This window comes from Maylandia zebra, linkage group LG19 (genome assembly GCF_041146795.1).
Source record: "Maylandia zebra isolate NMK-2024a linkage group LG19, Mzebra_GT3a, whole genome shotgun sequence".
NCBI lineage: Eukaryota > Metazoa > Chordata > Actinopteri > Cichliformes > Cichlidae > Maylandia > Maylandia zebra.
Window position 1 is genome coordinate 9,320,982 of NC_135185.1, and position 6,000 is coordinate 9,326,981.

Here is a 6,000-nt window from a genome sequence, read left to right on the forward strand (position 1 = left end):
TGCGTTTGTGAGTCCTGCATTTTTGGTCCTCTCTCATTATATGTGCCTGCCTGCACACAGCCATGACAGGAACTTGAAATATTTGTCTGTGGGTGAACAATTAGTATTGCACAGTCAGAAATATCAAGTTATTCTTAGTACTGCATACTTGCAATGAATAAGTTGTCCTAACAGTCAACTTAAGTAAGCTTTACTCAGTTTTTTTGAGTTGTGGGAATTAATGAGATCTTACAGTGTAGCTAACAGTTTTGCAATGTGGCATAATTCATAAAAGTTGAAATTTCTTCTGTATTAAACAGCAGAAATGAGGCTTTCTTGTCAGAGGTCATTTTTGGGAAAAGGGGAAAAAAGTGGCTGACAACACAAAAATGAGACTGTTTGTAATAGTCAGAGGGGATTAATGACAATGTTTATCAAACCTGAAACGTAGTATGGATCTTCTTTTGCTGCTGGTTAAGTCAGTTTTGGCTGGAGAGTAGTAACACCTGTGTACCTGCTCTCATTTGTGGTTTTACCTGTTTGGTGGTTGTTGAAATCGTTCTGTGAGCTTTAAGATGAGATTCTGTCAAAATACATTAATATTTAAAAATTGATTCAGCATTTAATCAATCGATATCACGTTATTTAAATTAGGGTAAATGGCCTGTATTTGTATAGTGCTTTACTTAGTCCCTATGGACCCCAAAGCGCTTTATACTACATTCAGTCATTCACCCATTCACACACACATTCACACACAGTTATAATTGATATAAGTTGGTGAAAAAAACCCTACCTTACCACACCACAAGAAGGGTTCAAAACCTGTGCACAGGGGAACAGGGAGATCAGGTAATCTACAACGACAAACAAGATCTCAACACTCAAGCATGAAGACGCAATAACCAGTTTTTCACTAACAGTTTGCAGTTCAACAATCCAGCATAGACAGAAAGCTGCACCACAACCTTAAATAAGTCTCATAAGTCAGGTGATCAGGAACAGGCGGGACCTCACCAGGTGTGCGCAATCAAGGTTGGGTCATGCGATGAGTCCACCCAAGGCCCCGAGGCAAAACACAAAAACACAGAGCAGGGAAAACCAAAACTCCTGACTGAAGCTTAGTCTGTGAACACGAAATGTAATCAGATTACAATCAGACTGTCTGCAGAAGCTTTGAAACGTCACGGTCTCAGTTTAAGAGTCTAAAAGTCATCTGAGCTCATCTTCACTCAGATATTCTCCAGCGGTGACTATGAAAAATGATCGATCGGTGATTAGAGTGTAACACAGTAAACGTTTGCAATGTAGGAAACTGACAGCGTCACTGTCCACAGAGTCACTGAAATGAAGACTACAGATGATGATAGATCTGTGATGTCATCACTGTCTCTGTCCTGATACATTGATTACTGATTGACTGTCAGAGCTTCGTGCTAAACACAAAAATAACAAACTAACATAAATGTGAGATTATAAAAACTCTGAGGTCAGTTTCACTTTTCATCGTATTCCATGAAAATCAGAGGAAACTGTGGACATCTCAGCATGGTGGATAAATAAATCGTAAATACAGTGGTGAAGTAAATAAAATAGTGAGATAAGAATGTGATAAAACAGGGAAGAAATCAAAAATAGAATAAATAAACAAAAAGTGGTGAACTGGTTGATCAAATGCAAATAAAACTACAAATGGTAAGATAGGTGCAATATTAGAATAAATTCAAATTTGTAACTCCTGGAGAAATTTCAGCGGGATTGTTGCTAATTGTGGACTTGGACTATGAGACGCTGTAGATGAAGAGCTTGTTTGTGTAGAATGAAAACAGGTTTTTTCACTCGATATGGAAAGTGTAAACGTGCTACGTTTTTTCTTTCATTCATTTTTATTTATACAGCGCCAAATCACAACAACAATTGTGTCAAAGCGCTTCTGTCACGATCTGGTTGTAGGGACTCAGGCGCAGAGCGGTTAGACGTCTCCAAAAACAGTTTATTTACAGCACCAGTGCACAGTTTATACAGTGAAGGGTAGGGATGGGTATTGATAAGATTTTCACGATTCCGATTCCATTTTCGATTCTGTTTAACGATTCGATTCTTTATCGATTCTTTTTATTTTAAAAGGTCGATTTGCTTAGAACTTTGTTTTATATCTTCTCTTTGAACAAGATAGAAATTTAGGAGTAACATGGCCTTACAAACCCAACAGTGAGATCTTAAGAGATCTTTAAGAGATCCAGCCTATGGCTCTTCCATGGGGTGTCACAAGGTCCCCGGAGAAAAAAATTGTAAATATAAAATAATAAAATAAATATTCTTCTGTAGCAATAACAAAGTATAACATAAATTATTCTGTAGCAATCACACAAGAATATCCAGTAATGTCCCTGCCTACAATTAAACACATTCACACTTAAGAAGGCAGAGCGAGGAAAAGGACAAGAAGATTGCTATGCTGGAAGGACGGGTGTCAGATCTGGAACAATATTCAAGAGTAAATGATGTGATAGTGACAGGACTGGAAACCAAGCATCAGACATACGCACGGGTAGCAGCATCAGAGAGAGGGGAGCCACCCGAGCAAGAGCTACGCTCTTTGGAAGAGCAAAGGTATAGAAATGGACAGTAAAAATATTGAGGGATGCCATCCTCTTCCGAGAAAAAATCAAATACCTGCCATTATCATTCGTTTTGTTAATAGAAAACAGAAAAAAGAACTGCTCAAGCAAGGAAGAAAGCTAAAAGGTACAAATGTTTATTTAAATGAACACCTAATCAAGAAAAATGCAGACATTGCAAGACAAGCAAGAATATTAAGAAAACAGAAGAAAATACAGTCAACTTGGACGTCAGACTGTAAAATATTCATTAAGTTAAATGGAACACCAGAGCAGGCTAAGGTTCTAGTCATCAAAGAGATGACTGAACTAGAAAAATATAACTGATAAATGCAAAGCAGTGCTAAATATGATGTGACCGTCCAAGTGCACAACCAACGCAGATGTCTGACAATTTTCAACAAACAACTCATATAGATATTGAAAATAAGACATTGATGTATGACAGCAACATAGATCCTGATTGTAATTTCTTTAACAATAAGACAAATGAATGCAATTATTATACAAATGAGCAACTTAAAAAGGAATTCAAGGTAGAACAGGGTATAACAATGGTTCACTTTAATAGTCGAAGCTTATATGCAAAATTTTCAATCCATCAAAGACTACATAACACAGTTTGAACAGCCATTCAAGGTGATAGCCATATCGGAGACCTGGATAACTCCTGGAAAAGAAGAAGACTTTAAAATAAATGGATATGAATTCCTTCATGTAGACAGGATCAACAAGAAAGGAGGTGGGGTGGCACTTTACATTGATAAAAACCTAAAGTCCAAAAGAATGGGAAGAATGACAACTGTTATTGATGGAGTGATGGAATGTTTATCAGTGGAAATAATTATAGAAAAAAGGAAAAACCTAATTGTCAGTTGTATATATAGAACACCAGGATCTAAGATTGAGATATTTAAGGATAATATGGAGGACTTATTTACAAATATAAATCAGAAAAGAATGTTTATTTGTGGGGACTTTAATATTGACTTATTGAATCCAAATCATAATAAGAGTACAGAAGAATTTATTGATTCCATGTACAGCATAGGTTTATTTCCACTGATAACAAGACCGACCAGAATAACATCTCATTGTGCAACTCTATTAGATAATATATTTACAAATATAATAGAAGGAAAGATAAAAAGTGGGCTGTTAATCAATGATATAAATGACCATTTACCAGTCTTTGCATCTTATAATTGCCATTATAAAGTGAACAACGATGGACATAAGATTATTTACAAAAGAATAAGAACAGAGAAGACCTTAAATTGTCTTAGAAATGAACTTTTAAAGCAAGATTGGAATATTGTATATGAACAAACAGAAGTTAATAAAGCTTACGAAGGATTTTTAAGAACATTTAACACATTACTTGATAAAAACTGCCCAGTAATTGAAATCATTAGGAAACACAACTATGCAGGAAGACCATGGATGACAAAAGGACTACAAAATGCCAGCAAAAAAAAAAGAATACCCTATATCGAGAATTCATAAAAAAGAGAACAATAGAAACTGAAATGAAGTATAAAACTTACAAAAATAAATTAACTAATATAATGAGATCCTGTGAAAGAGAGTATTACATTAAAAGGTTAGAACACAAAGATAACACAAGAGATATATGGAATGTATTAAACAGAATAATCAAAAACAGTGGCGTGCACAGACATTTTGGGGGGCAAGTGCTCCAGGGGGGAAAAAGGGCACTTTTTGCATATGTGGAAAACCAGCCACACATTAGCAGAAAACCACAGTTTCTGGAATGATCTCCCCTCAGTTTTTGGGTAAGGTATATCAGGCTGACATGGGCCCACATTGCAGCACATTGAAACGTATCCGTCATTGCGCTTTATTTTAAATGTATGGATGTGTGTTGGATCTGTTGGGTATTGTAAAGCTGCTAACTTTGACATTATGTGATCGATCTGTTCTTCCTCATTGTGGTCTTCAGAGAGCACTACATCAGTGTCTGTAGGCCTAACTGAACCTGTTGCTGCATTGGTCGCGGCTTCATCTGTTTCTATATCTCCCTCTTCTGCTATGCTGGTAGATGGCATAGAGCTGCTTCCCTGCTGTGACTGACTACAATGGAACAATAATAATAATAGTATTATTATTATTTATCATAATAATAAGCTTAAACAGATAGTTTTAATAATAACCCATGCTGCAAGTCTTGTAACATAGAAATAACTTTCGTAGGTACAAAATAATAGTTAGCTCAATGCCTGCTGATTAAGTTCATTAAAAACTAAGTGTGAACAGCTTTTAAGATTTTCCAATAGAATTAACTGCAAGGAGCAGGTTACATTAAAACATTAAAATAGAACCTGACTCTGCCCTTGACTCTGACCTTTCATCTTCATTTTCCTTTGCTTTCATCCAGGAGAGCAGAGAACTGCTTCCCTGGGCTGCCTGTTGTAGATCCCTTTCTTTCTCCTTTCTCAGCCTCTCTTTCCTAGGCATTATGCTTGCTGAAATTAGTAAATAAATAGACCAAAATGTATGAGAACGAATAAGACTGACTGTGGTCATTACAAGAACAGGGCAGAATGGTCGTTTTCACAGGCAATTGGGAACTGCCTATTTTTCCTTTAGCAAATTAATGTGTTAATGTTGCCAATATGTTACACCAAAAAAAATTAACATGTCTAACCAGTGCTTCTCAAAACTTTTAACATGCACCACCCCCAACACCGTACCCTTCAAACTACCAATAACAACGTCACTGTTCTGTCACAATCAGGTCACAACACAGTGCGTAAATGTCTGCGAGCATCGCTGAGTCAGTAACAACCAGTTAGGCTAAAGACTGCATCTTTAGACAGTTGGACGGTGTTCTAACTTTCTCACAGGAGACACCTACTAAAGACAGTCAAAGACATTAATTTCAATCTTACCAAAGTAGGACAGTAGTTGACGTTAGTTATGGAAAGGCTAATCCACAAAAACGGAGAAACGTCCATAATTCTATTATTCATAATCATGTCAAGGTTTTAGGTTTTTCTGCAGTTCCATCTCTAAAAAGTGTGATGTCTTCCCGTCACTGACTTCAGTTTGAAAACTTTGTATTTATTCACAGATTTCCGTGAGATCATCCTAAAATTTGTAACGAAAAATGGGCTCAAGAGAGCCCTCTGCCTAACGGCATGTAGCCTATAGCATAACGTGATATTTTCAATAGTGTATGCAAAAAGGTCGGAATTGATGGAGAGTGGGGTTGCCTAAATGGTTTAGGTTACATTTTAAATGTGTCGTTTTTTTGTTTATCCATATGGATGGATGGAGGGGGCAAGCTGGCAAAGTTTGTCATGTGCAGTTTCTGACAGGCTACTTCACAACAAAACAATTGCAGGTTGGTCTTAGAGGGCAAACAGAATAATTTCAC